General features: G+C 49.8%; 1 protein-coding gene across 2 annotated transcripts in view; it reads right to left on the bottom strand.

The window, feature by feature from the left end:
• Positions 1-2952, bottom strand: part of DPRX (divergent-paired related homeobox) — a 35612-nt gene extending 32660 nt beyond the window's left edge. Inside the window, exons 1-2 of one of the 2 annotated variants that reach the window (XM_054672611.1) lie at positions 2277-2952; positions 1875-2164 (exon numbers count right to left, since the gene is read on the bottom strand). The gene's annotated coding sequence lies outside the window, so the exon portion shown is untranslated. The remainder of the gene's footprint in view (positions 1-1874; positions 2165-2276) is intronic. The other variant, XM_016934457.2, reaches the window with a different exon arrangement.
• Between the last annotated feature and the right edge of the window lie 13726 nt (positions 2953-16678).

The raw sequence follows: 16678 nt of genomic DNA, 5'->3' as shown, positions 1-16678 counted from the left end.
CTGTAGTGGATACGGGTAGATGAAACCTCGGATACATGGGAGTACCGTGGGTGTATTAGGCTCTCCGATGTTGGATGAACAGGGACCTGGGTTAATCTTGCCCTACTCTCTCTAATTCAGGTACCAGCAAGAACGAGAAGCCGAAGGAGGAAGCAGTGGAGATGAATTCTGTACCCAAAGCAGAATCCCCAGCATGTGTTCCTGAAGCGTCCAGCACTCCGGCGAGTCTGTGGAGCCCTGTCAGCACCATCCCCACCCCGAGATGGGGCCGCATCGTCTATGGATGTGCCTTTCTGCTTGGTGAGCAGTGGCGTTTCTCCGCGGGGTGTTTTGAACCTGATAGCGTGCGGCAGGGGGCCGGGTAGGGAGTGTGGGGCTTTGGTAGTTGAGGGGAGTCGGGAAGATGTGGTGGCCCTTCTTAGTAGGCGCACTTTTGGCCGGGCACAGTGGATTACACGTGGAATCCCAGCACTTTGGGAGGCTGAGGCGGGACGACTGCTTGAGCCTGGGCAGTTGAGGCTTCAGTGAATCAAGACCACACCACTGCACTGTAGTCTGGGCAATGGGGCGAGATCCCATCTCAAAAAACAAACAAAAAGCCATATATATATACACACACACACACACATATATACACACACACACATATATATACACACACACACATACATATACACACACAAATATATATATATATAAAATTAAAAGTTTAGGCTGGGTGTGGTGGCTCGCTTTAGAAGGCTGAGGCAAGTGGATCACTTGAGGTCAGGAGTTGAGACCAGCCTGGCCAACATGGTGAAATCCCATCTCTACTAAAAATACAAAAAATTAGGTCAGGCACAGTGGCTCACGCCTGTAATCCCAGCACTTTGGGAGGCCGGGTGCCGGTGGGGAGTGGATCACAAGGTCAGGAGTTCGAGATCAGCCTGGCCAACATGGTGAAACCCCATCTCTACTAAAAATACAAAAATTAGCCGAGCACGGTGGCAGACGCCTATAATCCCAGCTACTCGGGGAGGCTGAGGCAGGAGAATTATTTGAACCGGAGAGGCCGAGTTTCCAGTGAGCCAAGATCACGCCACTGCACTTCAGCCTGGGCAACAGAGAAAGACTTTTTCTCAAAAAAAAAAAATACAAAAAATTAGCTGGGTGTGGTGGCAGTTACCTGTAATCCCAGCTACTTGGGAGGCTGAGGCAGGAGAATCACTTGAACCCAGGAGGCAGAGGTTGCAGTGAGCCAAGATTGTGCCACTGCACTCCATCCTGGGCAACAGGAGCGAAACTGCATCTCAAAAAAAAAAAAAAGTATTTGGGTGTGCTGACACGTGCCTGTAGTCCCTACTTGGGAGGCTGGGACACACACACACACACACACACACACACACACACACATATATATATATATATATATATATATATGGTTTGGGGGATAGGATGTGGCCCGAGATCTTCACTTATTTAGCTTCTGAAGTTGAACCTGTTCTCCCCAACCTTGACCCTTTTCCAGTTGTCCTGCTGTCCATGCTATGCCTGGTATCAGCCCATTGGCCCAAACGCCTGTTCTCTGGAGAGCTGATCCACATCGCAGCGGCTGTGTTGCTGCTGGTGCTCATTGTGGGATTCACTTTCACCGTCTGGAGACAGCCCCAGAGCAACACTCCTCTTTACTTCAAGGTAGGTGGCCTTATGTCCCCACACCACCCTCCTGAGTCAGTGGAATCTGCATGTCTCAAGCTCTAAATACTCTATAGGACCAGGGGAAAAAAGGGCAGTTGCTAAAAACCAATGGACTGTTCATGGACACCCCCTCCAGCCCCCACATATCAGTACTTCCCAAAACCTGTCTCTTCCAGAACACCCAATGGAATACCTACTCAGAACAGGCATTGAGCCAGGTGAGGTGGCTCACACCTGTAATCCCAGCACTTTGGGAGGCCAAGGTGGGTGGATCACTTGAGGTGAGGAGTTCGGGACCAGCCTGACCAACATGGTGAAATTCTGGTTCTACTAAAGATACAAAAATTAGCCGGGCATGGTGGTGTGTGCCGGTAATCCCAGCTACTCAGGAGGCTGAGGCAGGAGAATCGCTTGAACCCAGGAGGCGGATGTTGCATTCAGCTGAGATCGCGCCACTGCACTCCAGCCTGGGTGACACAGCAAGACTCTGTCTCAAAAAAGAAAAGAAGAATAGGCATTGAATATGCAACTGGAACAGAGCTGAGGCCTTCCCGCCCCTTGGGATAAGGGTCCCTTGCAGACGTTCGTGGTGTGCTCACGGTTAACGCTTTGCCTGCAGGTCCCCCTGTTGCCTGTTCTCCTCTGGTCAGCATCTCTGCGCATGTTTACCTGATGATGCAGATGACCACTGAGACCTGGGCCCAATGTGGAGTCTGGATGTTGATTGGTGAGTGGCTTCCTGGAAAAAAAGAGGCCTCTTGGGTGTCTGAGCCCAACACTCTTCCTGCGACCTTTCCCTGTAGCTGTCTCAGGCTAACAGTGTGGGGTGTGCCTGTAGTCCCAGCTACTCAGGAGATGAAGGCAGGAGCATCGCTTGAGACCAGGAGCTCCACACCAGCCTGGGCAACATGGCGAGACTCCACCTCTACCAAAATAAAAAACTGGCCGCACGCAGTGGCTCGCACCTATAATCCCAGCACTTCAAGGGGCCAAGGCAGGTGGGTCACCTAAGATCAGGAGTTCAAGAACAGCCTGGCCAATATGGTGAAACCCCATCTCTACTAAAAATACAAAAAAGTAGCCGGGCGTGGTGGCGGGCGCCTGTAATCCCACCTACTCAGGAGGCTGAGGCATGAGAATTGCTTGAACCCAGGAGGCAGAGTTTGCGGTGAGCCGAGATCATGCCATTGCACTCCAGCGCCGGGGACAGGAGCTGAGATTGTGCCACTGCACTCCAGCCTGGGTGACAGAGTGAGATGCTGTCTCAAAAAAAAAAAAAAAAAAAATTAGCCAGGCACGTTGGCACCTGCCTGTAGTCACATCTATTCTGAAGGCTGAGGTGGGAGGATTGCTTGAACCCAGGAGGTCGAGGCTGCAGTGAGCCACGATCATGCCACTGCACTCCAGCCTGGGCAATGGAGCGAAGCTCTATTTCTAAATAAAAGAAACAAGAAAACCACCAGATAAACAAACCACAGTATAATCGCTATAGGGCATTTATAAGGGAAGGGGTGACTACATTTCCTTTCATTGTCTCATTTCCCTGCTAGGATTTGCTATGTATTTTGGATATGGGATCCCACACAGCTTGGAGAACAATCAACAGCCACCAGCGTCAAGCTCCCAAACTCCTCATGAAAACATCCCTAGTCCCTTGCTGAATTAGTTTAACCACGGAAAAGGGATGGTCCAGTCCACTGGAGGTGTCCTCTGGGTGAAGGGAAAGTGTGAAGCTCTGTGGGGCATGAAGGTGGGAAACACTTAAAGCCCCTTGTGCATTGCCAGTGAGCAAATACGTTTTTAAAAACTTTATTTTGTTTTTTGTTTGTTTGTTTGTTTGTTATAGAGGTGAGGACTTGCTCTGTTGCCCAGGCGGAACTTGAACTCCTGGGCTCAAGTGATCCTCCTGCCTCAGTCTTCCAAGCAGCTGGGACTACAGGTACCCCATCATACCCAGCTTAACAAAATATCTTTATTTGATTTGATTTTTTTTTCTTTTTGAGACAGAGTCTCGCTCTGTTGCCCAGGCTGGAGTGCAGTGGCATGATCTTGGCTCACTGCAACCTCCGCCTCCCGGGTTCAAGTGATTCCCCTGCGTCAGCCTCCAGAGTAGCTGGAATTACAGGCACATGCCACTGTGCCCAGCTAATTTTTCTTTATTAGTAGAGACCAGGTTTCACCATGTTGGCCAGGCTGGTCTTGAACTCCTGACCTCAAGTGATCCACCTGCCTCAGCCTCCCAAAGTCCTGAGATTACAGGCCTGAGCCACCGTGCCCAGCCAAAATAACTTTAAAAACTTATATTTTTAAAAATTGACAAAAATTGTCTATGTTTATGGTGTACAATTGCATATATTATATGTATTAAAATTGTGTATGTTTATGGTATACATGAAGCTTGGAAATATGTATACATTGTGGAATTGCTAAATCAGGTTGATTAACGTATTTATTACCTTACATACCTTTTTTTTTTTTTTTTTTTTTTGAGATGGAGTCTCCCTCTGTCGCCCAGGCTGGAGTGCAGTGGTGCGATCTCAGCTCACTGCAACCTCCGCCTCCCAGGTTCAAGCAATTCTCCTGCCTCAGCCTCCTGAGTAGCTGGGATTACAGGTGTGCACCACCATGCCCGGCTAATTTTTGTGTTTTTAGTAGAGATGGGGTTTCACCACGTTGGTCAGGCTGGTCTTGAATGCCTGACCTCGTGATCTGCCCGCCTTGGCCTCCCAAAGTGCTGGGATTACAGGCGTGAGCCACCACACCCAGCCTTACGTGCCATTTTTTTTGTGTGTGTGTGGTAAAAGCATTTAAAATGGCCGGGTGCGGTGGCTCATGCCTGTAATCCCAGCACTTTGGGAGGCCAAGGCAGGTGGATCATCTGAGGTCAGGAGTTCAAGACCAGTCTGGCCAACGTGGTGAAACCCCGTCTCTACTAAAAATACAAAAAATTAGCTGGGGCGCAGTGGCAGGTGCCTGTAATCCCAGCTACTCGGGAGACTGAGGCTTGAACCCAGAGGCAGAGGTTGCAGTGAGCTGAGATTGCGCCATTGCACTCCAGCTTGGGCAACACAAGTGAAATTCATCTCAAAAAAACAAAAAAGAAAAAAAAGAAAAAAAATAGCCGGGTGTGGTCTGGAACTCCCGGCCTCAAGTGATCCTCTTGCCTCAGCCTCCCGAGTAGCTGGGAATACAGGCATGTGCTACCACACCAGGGTAATTTTTGTATTTACAGTAGAGATGGAGTTTCACCTTGTTGCCGAGGCTGGTCTTGAACCCCTGAGCTGAAGCCATCCTCCTGCCTCTGGCCTCTAAAAGTGCTGGGATTCCAGGCGTGAGCCAGCGTGCCCGGCCATCATGTTTACTTCAAACAGATTTTCTCTGGCGTCTTCTATGACACTTGTATCTGATCTTTACTGAAAGTCACATTCTTAGCAAGACTTAACCTTACATCCTGAGTAAAATTGCGAATTCCACAGATGCCCTCAATCTTTCCTGTCCTCGGCTCCTCTTCTGTTTCCCGGCATGGCTTGAAGCGCAACGGCATTCTACCTGTTTACTCAGGATGTGTCTTACCATTAAAGTCCCTGCCTGCAGAGCAGTTGGCTTGATTTCACCTAAGACTTTTGTCAAAATACTTGACTCTCTCATTTTGTGTCCTTAAAGTTTCAGTCGTCTAGTTCACTCGCTACATTATAGCTGAATGACTGTCAGTCCAGTCTGGCAAAAGAGAGAAGGTAGATTGTTCCTCTGATATCCTCATGAGTTTTGCCACATACTGCACAGAAAGTCTGATCAGTGTAATTTTTACTAAGGAGATCCTGAGGATATAACAGGAAGTTCCTTGGGTAAATGACAATGTCCATGTATCTACATCATGGAGGAAAGTTAAATTAATGCTGTAAAAATGGTGTGGCCGGGCGGGTGACTCACACCTGTAATCCCAGCACTTTGGGAGACTGAGGTGGGTGAATCATGAGGTCAGGAGTTCAAGACCAGCCTGGCTAAGATGGTGAAACCCTGTCTGTACTAAAAATACAAAAATTAGTCTGGCATGATGGCAGGCGCCTGTAATCCCAGCTACTCAGGAGGCTGAGGCAGAGAATTGCTTGAACCCAGGAGGTGGAGGTTGCAGTGAGCTGAAATTGCACCACTGCACTCCAGCCTGGGTGACAGAGCTAGATTCTGTCTCAAAAACAAAAAACAAAAAACAAAAAGCAGTGTAATAAGTGGAAATGTTGACTCAAAGAATAGACATTAAGAGATTTTTGGCCTGGCACGGTGGCTCACACCTATAGTTCTAGCCCTGGAGGCCGAGGCAGGCGGATCACCTGAAGTCAGGAGTTGCAGACCAGCCTGGCCAACATGGCGAAAATCCGTCTCTACTAAAATCACAAAAATTAGTTGGGCATGGTGGTACATGCCTGTAATCCCAGCTACTCAGGAGGCTGAGACAGGAGAATTGCTTAAACCCAGGAGGTAGAGGTTGCATTGAGCCGAGATTGCACCACTGTACTCCAGCTTGGGTGACAGAGCAAGACTCTGTCTCAAGAATAAAAGATTTTGAAAAATACTGCCACATTTGTATCTAGAACTGGTGCTGTCCAAACAAATACAATGAGAGCAAGTATGTAATTTCTTCTTTTTTTTTTTTTTTTTTTGAGACAGTCTTGCTCTTGCCCAGGCTGGAATGCAGTGGTGCAATCTTGGCTCACTGCAACCTCTGCCTCCTGGGCTCAAAGGGGTCTCCTGGCTCAGCCTCCGGAATAGCTGGAATTACAGGCATGCACCACCACGCCCGGCTAATTTTTGTATTTTTTAGTTTCAACATGTTGGCCAGGCTGCCCTCAGGCGACCTGCCCGCCTCAGCTTCCTAAAGTGCTGGAATTACAGGCCTGAGCCACCGCGCCCGGCCAAGTATGTAATTTTAATATTTCTAGTAGCCACATTAAAAAAGCAAAGATAGGCCGGGCACGGTGGCTCACGCCTGTAATCCCGGCACTTTGGGAGGCCGAGGCGGGCAAATCACGAGTTCAGGAGATCAAGACCATCCTGGCTAACACGGTGAAACTAAAATACAAAAACAAAATTAGCCGGGCATGGTGGCAGGCACCTGTAGTCCCAGCTACTCCAGAGGCTGAGGCGGGAGAATGGCGTGAACCCAGGAGGGAGAACTTGCAGTGAGCCGAGATCGCGCCACTGCACTCCAGCCTGGGTGACAGAGTGAGACTCTTCTCAAAAAAAAGCAAAAATAACTTGAAATTCTAACCCAAAATACCCACATTCTAATACCCAAAATATTAACATTAATCAATAGAAAACATTAACATATAATCATTATAAAAATAAAATATTAACATAATATAAAATATACAAATAAAATAAAGTATGAAAATATTTTACTATTAACAAATGTGATTGTGGGTTGCAGTTCATGACGGCTGATGGACGCTGCTAGTGTGCGCTGCTTTTTTATTATTATTATTATTATTTAAGTTTTAGGGTACATGTGCACAATGTGCAGGTTAGTTACATATGTATACATGTGCCATGCTGGTGCGCTGCACCCACTAACTCATCATCTAGCATTAGGTATATCTCCCAATGCTATCCCTCCCCCCTCCCCCCAGTGCGCTGCTTTCATGGAGAGGAAACAGGGTAACTGCCCGGTCTTCAAGGGCATAGACCAGAACACCATGCTGGGATTCACCAGGGCTGCGGTGGGACTTGGAGAACAGGCAAGGCTGGGCAGCTGCCCTCCTGGGATTGCAGCGGAGTTGGGGGAAGCTCCCTGATGCAGAGAAAGGGTGAGAGTGAGAGCCCCTGGGGGTCCCACACTTTTTTTTCCTTTGAAATGGAGTCTCACTCTTGTCATCCAGGCTGGAGTGCAGTGGTGTGATCTTGGCTCACAGCAGCCTCTGCCTCCTGGATTCAAGCGATTCTCCTGCCTCAGCCTCCCGAGTAGCTGAGATTACAGGTGCTCGCCACCACGCCCGGGTAATCTTTTGTATTTTTAGTAAAGGGGGTTTCGCCATGTTGGCCAGGATGGTCTTGAACTCCTGACCTCGGGTGATCCACCTGCCTTGGCCTCCCAAAGTGCTGGGATTGCAGATGTGAGCCACCATGCCCGGCCAGGGACCCACACTTCTAACACAATCCTTTGCAATCCTGGGCGGAGAAGAGCCCCCCTGACCCCCTGAGCTTCCAGAGCAACATGGAGGCAGCCTGGAGTCTCCGCAGAGCACCGTTCAAGCCCGTGTGGAGCCCCACAGGCCTTGGATCCCTGCACACCCCATGAGCACCCTGTTGTCAGCTGCCACAGCCCCAGCAACAAGGAAGGCCAGGCTCTTTGTCCGCCTGCTAGTGAAGCCGCCTGTACGAAAGTTCTGTCAGTGAGAAAATGCGAACAGTAAACTAAGCTAACTCACCCTCAATTAATCCTGGGCTGTTGGGCCAAGCTAATTTTGGAAGACATTTAGGCTACAGTTTAAATGATAATAGGCTTTACTGCAAACTCAACTGCTTTTGTAAAGCTAATAGGAGCCCATCAGGCTGAGGCAGCGAAAGGAACCTGAATCCAGCTAAGGCGCTGACGTTCCAGAAGTTGTAAGATAAACAGCTTCCCCAGTTGGTTTTTGAGATACTTTTCCAGGTTTTTTGCATGTCTGACACCCTTGGCTGCACCTGGACCAACAATGCCGCTCCGGTGGCCCCACTTAAATGCGAATTGGCCCCCAGGAGGCCTAGGAGTTCATCTCTGCCCCAACCAATCAGTAGCAAGCATCTGTAACCTGGGGACCTCCCCCCCCACCCCTTCCAAGTTGCCTTTGATTTTACTTCCTCCAAACTGCCTTTGAAAACCTAACCTGTGAGCCTTGGATGGTTTGAGTATGAACTCCATCTCCCACGTGGCATGACCGGCCTCGTGTCTGTCAAACTCTTTCTCTCCTGCCATGCCCTGGTCTGTCTTTATGCAGACGGCGGAAAGAACCCCTGGCGAAGTTACACTAGGATCGCGCTGAGGAGGGGATGGATGGGCTTCAGGCCTTGCCTCCACTGCTCCTTGCCAGGCCAGGCTGACCGGCTTGGGCCCCCAGCACAGCTGCCCCACCCTGGCCTCAGCACCCTGGTCGGTGGCCTCCACATTCCTCTGGCAGGAAACTCCCAGAGGTAACTGACAGGCCCTCCGTGGTGGCTGCCACTGGGGTCCTGCCACTGCTGCCCTCAGGCTGGGGCCCCAACTTTCCCATGGCTCCAGACTGTCTACCACAGGCTCCCTGCCCAGAGGGGCTTGCCACCTCCTGGCTTCCGGTGCCCACCCCCACACCCCCCAGGCGTTTCAGCTGTGACCCAGAGAGTGCCCGTCTGCCAACTCTATCCGACAGGCCTGGGATCACCCCCCAGGCTCCCACCGCCGGAGTACTCTGCCTGCACCCGCTGGAGAGTTGGCCAGTGAGCAGGGGACCAGCCCGTACCCCGCCATCAGAGTCAGCACTGAACGCTGCCCTAGCCCCACCTCCATTCCAACCCCAACGGGACTCATCCACGCATTCCAGTGGGCCATCTAGGGCTCAGGGAATTGGGGTACTGCCCACCCCATTCCAGCACTGCTGGTACCCGACCACTTCCCTCAGGGCCTGAGGTCGGGCCCAGCCAGCTGGCCACCACCACAACACACACCTGCACAGCCCCAGAGGTGGTGCCCCTCTTACATGAAGCAGCAGTGCCACCATATGAGAGGCCAGGCGAGCCCTAAATCTCCCTGGACCAGGCAGAGTGACCATGTGCAGCTTCAAAACCACTCCGTAGAGAGCCACGAAACAGGCGTTTCCCGAGGCTCTCCACCACACTGTGGTCCCGGGAAACAGTGCAGTGTGCTGGCTGGGTGATGTGGCCCATGCCTGTAATCCCAGCACTTTGGGAACCACAAGGTGGGTGGATCACTTGAGGTCAGAAGTTCGAGACCAGCCTGGCCAACATGGTGAAACCCTGTCTCGACTAAAAATACAAAAATTAGCCAGGTGTGGTGGTATGTGCCTGTAATCCCAGCTGCTCGGGAGGCTGAGGCAGGAGAATCACTTGAACCCTGAAGGCGGAGGTTGCAGTGAGCCGAGGTCGTGCCACCGTACTCAAGTCTGGGTGACGGAGCGAGACTCCATCTCAAAAAAAAAAAAAAAAAAAAAGGCAGTACAGTGGCCAGACTTCGTGGCTCACGCCTGTAATCGCAGGACATTGGAAGGCCGAGGCGAGTGGATCACCTGAGGTCAGGAGTTCAAGACCAGCCTGGCTGAAACCCTGTCTCTAGTAAAAATACAAAAATTAGCCGGGCGTGATGGTTGGCACCTGTAATCCCAGCTACTTGGGAGGCCGAGGCACGAAAATCGATTCAACCTGGGAGGCGGAGGTTGCAGTGAGCTGAGATCACGCCACTGCACTCCAGCCTGGGCGACAGAAGACTGTCTCAAAAAAAAAGAAGAAAGAAAGGAGTACAGTGTGCATCTGAACTAGGAGCCACGAACCCCACGATAGGGGTGTGACAGGGACACGATTCACGTTCCTGCCAATCTAGATGAGGAGCCGGTGCAATATCCTCACCCCTCAGCCCTACACAGAGGCCTCAGCGCATTTCACCTGGAGCTCCTCTCAGCCACCCTCATAGGCCTGGTGCCTGCCTTCATCATTGAGGTATTCCTGTGCAAGCTATGGGCTCCAGCTCTGCCCAGCCGTGTCCCCCACCCCAGGGAACAGGAAGCTCATGGCACCGGGCACTCCATGCTCCAGCCCATGACCTGAAACAACAGACAGTACCTCCCAGGAAACCAAGATCAGGTACATGCCCACCTGCTTCTGCTGCCGGCAACTTTCAGCCCGAAGTGCCATCTCCTGGCCTGTAGGTTGAACTGCGTGGCCCAATATAAAACCTGCCAGGCCGGGCGCAGTGGCTCACGCCTGTAATCCCAGCACTTTGGGAGGCCGAGGCAGGCGGATCACCAGGTCAGGAGATCTAGACCATCCTGACTAACACGGTGAAATCCCGTCTCTACTAAAAATACAAAAAATTAACCGGGCATGGTGGTGGGCGCCTGTAGTCCCCGCTACTCAGGAGGCTGAGGCAGGAGAATGGCGTGAACCTGGGAGGTGGAGCTTGCAGTAAGCTGAGATCACACCACTGCACTCCAGCCTGGGTGGCAGAGCGAGACTCTGTCTCAAAAAAACAAAACAAAACTTGCCAAAGACCAGGCACGGTGGCTCACGCCTGTAATCTTTGCACTTTGGGAGGCTGAGGCAGGCAGATCACTTGAGGTCAGGAGTTTGAGACCAGCCTGGCCAACATGGTGAAACCCTGTCTCTACTAAAAATACAAAAATTAGCCAGGCGTGGTGGTGCACGCCTGTAATCCCAGCTACTCGGGAGGCTGAGGCAGGAGAATCGCTTGAACCCGGGATGTGGAGGTTGCAGTGAGCCCTGATGGTGCCATTGCACTCCAGCGTGTGCAATGGGAGCAAGACTCCATCTCTAAATAAATAAATAAATAAAACTTGCCAGAAAAAGTGCATAAGGCTATAGAAACAAGGCCAAAAAGCCTACCCAACACTCTATGCAATCACACTCCCTAGGGAGTAGGGGAAAGGGGAGGGGGACAATAATAATGTAGGGAAAGAAAAAGAAAAAGTTTCTATCCACATGAAAATAATTACAGAAATTAGAAGGACCAGTGTTTCTAGATGAGAAGGAACCAGCGTTAAGAATTCTGGCACCTGGCCTGCTGCAGTGGCTCACTCCCATAATCCCAGCACTTTGGGAGGCCGAGGTGGGTGGATCACCTGAGATCAGGAGTTCGAGACCAGCCTGGCCAACATGGTGAAACCCTGTCTCTACTAAAAATACAAAAATAAGCCAGGCATGGTGGCAGGCACCTGTAATCCCAGCTACTTGGGAGGCTAAGGCAGGAGAATTGCTTGAATCCGGGAGGTTGAAGTTGCAGTGAGCTGAGATTGTGCCACAGTCTGGGCGACAGAGTGAGACTCCATCTTAAAAAAAAAAAAAAAATCCAACATCCCTTTGTGATAAAAACCCTCAACAAACTTGGCATTGAAGGAACATACCTCAAAATAGTAAGAGCCGTCTATAGCAAACACACAGCCAGCATCGTACTGAATGGGCAAAAGCTGGAAGCATTCCCCTTAAGAACAGGAAAAAGACAAAGCTGCCCACTCACACCACTTTTGTTCCCCATAGTACTGGAAGTCCTAGTCGGAGCAATCAGGCAAGAGAAAGAAAGAAAAGGCATCCCAAAAGGGAATGGAATGAAGAAGTCAAGTTATCCCTCTTCACGGATGATATAATTCTATACCTAGAAAACTCTGAAGACTCTGCCAAATGGCTCCTAGAACTGATCAACTTCAGTAAAATTTCAGGATATGAAATCAATGTATGAAAATCAGTAGTATTTCTATACACCAATAATGTTCAAGCTGAGAGTCAAATCAAGAACGGGATCCCATTTACAATAACCACACACACACACACAAACACACACAAATACCTAGGAACAGATCTAACCAAGGAACTGGAAGGTCTCTACAAGGAGAACTACAAAACACTGCTGAAAGAGGCCAGGTGCAGTGGCTCATGCCTGTAACCCCAGGACTTTGGGAGGCTGAGGCAGGTGGATCACTTGAGGTCAGGAGTTCGAGACCAGCCTGGCTAACATGGTGAAACCCTGTCTCTACTAAAAATACAAAAATTAGCTCGGCGTGGTGCTGTGCACCTGTAGTCCCAGCTGCTCGGGAAGCTGAGGCAGGAGAATCACTTGAACCTGTGAGGCGGAGGTTGCAATGAACTGAGATCGCACCACTGCACTCCAGCCTGGGTGACATAGTGAGACTCTGTCTCAAAAAACAAACAAAACACTGCTGAAAGAAATCCTTGACACAAACAAATGAAAAAACTTTCCTTGCTCATGGATTGGCAGAATCAATATTGTTAAAAAGACCACATTGCCAGGCAAGGTGGCTCACGCCTGTAATCCCAGCACTTTGGGAGGCCGAGGCGGGTGGATCACGAGGTCAGGAGTTGGAGACCAGCCTGACCAACATGGTGAAACCTCGTCTCTACGAAAAATACAAAAATTAGCCGGGCGTGGTAGCAGGCGCCTGTAATCCCAGCTACTTGGGAGGCTGAGGCAGGAGAATCACTTGAACCTGGGAGGCGGAGGTTGCAGTGAGCTGAGATCGTGCCCTTGCACTCCAGCCTGGGCGACAGAGTGAGACTCCATCTCCAAAACAAAAGGCCATATTAGGATAAATGCTTGAGGTGATGAATATCCCATTACACTGATGTGATTATTGTACATTGTGTGTCTGTTTCAAAATATTTCATGTAACCCATAAATACATACACCTACTATGTACCCCCAATTTTAATAATTAAAATAATTTTTAAGTGGCCATATTACCCAAAGCAATCCAGAATCATCAAACTACCAATATTATTTTTCACAGAATTATAAAAAATGATTGTAGGCCAGGCGCGGTGGCTCATGCCTATAATCCCAGCGCTTTGGGAGGCCGAGGCGGGCGGATCACCTTAGGCCAGGAGTTTGAGACCAGCGTAGCCAACGTGGCGAAACCCCTTCTCCACTAAAAATACAAAAATTAGCCAGGTGTGGTGGTACGTGCTTGTAATCTCAGCTACTCGAGAGCCTAAGGCAGGGGAATTGCCTGAACCTGGGAGGCAGAGGTTGCAGTAAACTGACATTACGCCACTGCACTCCGGCCTGGGTGACAGAGTGAGACTGTCTCAAAAAAAACAAAAAAAAAACTATTGTAAAAGTCATATGGAGCCTAAAATGAGCCCAATGGCCAAAGCAATCTTAAGCCAAAAGAACAAAACTGGAGGCATGACATTCCAGCTTCAAACTGTACAAGGAAACAGTAACTAGGAGCTTCCTGATAGCTGAAGACTTGGATGCTCCTGGAGGGTAGTGTGCCGAGGGAGGGCGCGGAAACTCCTCACCCCTTCTCCCATACCTCCTCCTATGCATCTCTTCGTCTGTGTCCTTTGTAATGTCCTTTATAATAAGCCAGTAAATGTAAAACAAAAGAAGTATACAGTAACCAAAACACCATGTTACTGGTAGAAAAAGAGACACATAGGCCAGGCGCAGTGGCTCATGCCTGTAATCCCAGCACTTTGGGAGGCCAAAGCGGGCAGATCATTTGAGGTCAGGAGTTTGAGACCAGCCTGGCCAACATGGTGAAACCCCATCTCTACTAAAAGCACAAAAATTACCTGGGCGTGATGGTGCATGCCTGTAATCCCAGCTATTTGGCAGGCTGAGGCAGGAGAATTGCTTGAACCCGGGAGGCAGAGGTTACAGTGAGCTGATATTGCGCCATTGCACTCCAGCCTGGGTGACAGGGTGAGACTGTGTCTCAAAAAAATAAAATAAAATAAAATAAAAATAAAGAGGCAGATAGAGTAATGGAACAGAATGGAGAACCCAGAAATGAAGCCACACACCTACAACGTTCTGATGGCCAACAAAACTGACAAAAACAAGCAATGGGGAAAGGGCTTCCTATTCAATAAATGCCGCTGGGATAACCGGCTAGCCATATGCAGAAGGCTGACACTGGGCAGGGTGTAGTGTGGCTCATGTCTGTAATCCCAGCACTTTCAGAGGGCAAGATGAGATACTTTCAGTCCAAGAGTTCAAAACTGACCTGGGCGGGCTGGGCGCGGTGGCTCATGCCTGTAATCCCAGCACTTTGGGAGGCCGAGGCGGGCGGATCATCTGAGGTCGGGAGTTTGAGACCAGCCTGACCAACATGGTGAAACTCCGTCTCTACTAAAAATACAAAAATTAGCCGGGCGTCGTGGCATATGCCTGTAATCCCAGCTACTCAGGAGGCTGAGGCAGGAAAATTGCTTGAAACCAGGAGGCGGAGGTTGCGGTGAGCCGAGATCGCGCCACTGCACTCCAGCCTGGGTAACAAGAGTGAAACTCTGCCTCAAAAAAAAAAAAAAAAAAAAAAAACTGACCTGGGCAACATGGCCAGACCCTGTCTCTGCAAAAATTAAAGAAAAATTAACTGAGAGTGGTGTTACGTGTCTGCAGTCCCAGATACTCGGGAGGCTGAGGTGGGAGGATTGCTTGAGTCTGGTGGGCAGAGGCTGCAGTGAGCCAAGATCATGCCACTGTACTCCTGCTTGGATGACAGAGTGAGACTGTCAGCACTCATAGCGCTGCAATCAACATATGAGTACACATGTCTTTTTGGTAGAATAATTAATGGGATTTTCTTTTCTTTTTGAGACAGGGTCTCCCTCTGTCACCGAGGTTGGAGTGCAGTGGCACAGTCTCAGCTCACTGCAGCCTCTGCCCCCTGGGTTCAAGCAATTCTCCTGCCTCAGCCTCCTGAGTAGCTGTGATTACAGGTGCCCATCACCACAACCGACTAATTTTTGTATTTTTAGTAGAGACAGGGTTTCACCATGTTGGCCAGTCTGGTCTTGAACTCCTAACCTACCTCAAGTGATCCACCCACCTGGGCCTCCCAAAGTGCTGGGATTACAGGTGTGAGCCACTGCACCCAGCCTAGGATTTTCTAAAAAAAAACCAAAAAACAAAAAACAAAAAAGAATGAAACTGGACTCCTACCTTTCACTATATTGAAAAATTGACTCAAGACTAAAGATTTAAATATGAGTTGTCAAACGGTAAAAATCCTGGAGGGGGCTAGGTACAGTGGCTCAAGCCTGTAATCCCAGCACTCTGGGAGGCCAAGGTGGGCGGATCACCTGAGGTCAGGAGGCCAGTGTGGGAGAATCACTTGAGCCCAGGAGTCCAAGAGCAGCCTGGGAAACATAGCAAGACCCCATCTTTGTTTTTTTCTTTCCTATTTCAGTTCACTGCAACCTCTGCTTCCCAGGTTCAAGCAATTCTCTTGCCTCAGCCTCCCCGGTAACTAGGAGTCTCACTCTGTCTCCCAGGCTGAAGTGCAGTGGTGCAATCTCAGCTCACTGCAACCTCCGACTCTCTGGTTCAAGCAATTCTCCTGCCCCAGCCTCCCGAGTAGCTGGGATTACAGGCACCCGCCACCACGACTGGCTAATTTTTATATTTTTAATAGAGACGGGGTTTCGTCATGTTGGTCAGGCTGGTCTCAAACTCCTGACCTCAGGTGATCTGCCTGCCCAGGCCTCCCAAAGTGCTGGGATTAAAGGCCTGAGCCACTGCACCCAGGCCAGAGTCTTGCTCTGTTGCCCAGGCTGGTCTCAAACTCCTGTCCTCTAGTGATTCTCCTGCCTTGCCTTCTAAAGTGCTGGGATTACAGGTGTGCACCGCTGTTCCAGGATCTTTTTGTACATTCTAGGGGTAAGAGTGGTTTTCACATTTTTTTTCTTTTCTTTTCTTTTTTTTTTTTTTTTTGAGACAGGGTCTTACTCTGACTCCCAGGCTGGAGTGCAGTTCTGAAATCACAGCTCACTGCAGCCTTGACCTCTCAGGCTCACGGGATCCTCCCACCTGAGCCTCTTGAGTAGCTGAGACTACAGGTGAGTGCCATCGCCCCCTTCTAAGTTTTCCATTTTTTGTAGACATGAGGTCTCTCAATGCTGCCCATGCTAGTCTCTTGAGCTCAAGAGATTCTCCCGCCTTGGCCTCCCAAAATGCTAGGATTACAAGCGTGAGTCACCACACCCCACCAGTTTTCACATTTTTTAAAGCTTGTAAAAATAAAGAGGACTACATGACAGAGAACATATGCGCCCTGCAAAATATGTGTCTAGTAAAATATTTACTAACCGGCCCTTCACAGAGAGTTTGCTGACCCTTGGTGTTGTGGAAACTTGTGAAATAAATGACTCCAGGTTTAGTGCAGACTCAGGTGAGGACACCCCATACCTTTGTCCAAAGAACCTGTGAAATGTGCGCAGAGTTATTCTGTTGATCTGGCTGCGTGCACGTGTTCAGATGGGGCTTGTTTTGGTGATGAGT

This window comes from Pan troglodytes, chromosome 20 (assembly GCF_028858775.2).
Source record: "Pan troglodytes isolate AG18354 chromosome 20, NHGRI_mPanTro3-v2.0_pri, whole genome shotgun sequence".
NCBI classification, from domain to species: Eukaryota; Metazoa; Chordata; class Mammalia; order Primates; family Hominidae; genus Pan; species Pan troglodytes.
The sequence above is the reverse complement of the archived record's forward strand: the minus strand, read 5'-3'. Positions and strand labels throughout refer to the sequence as shown.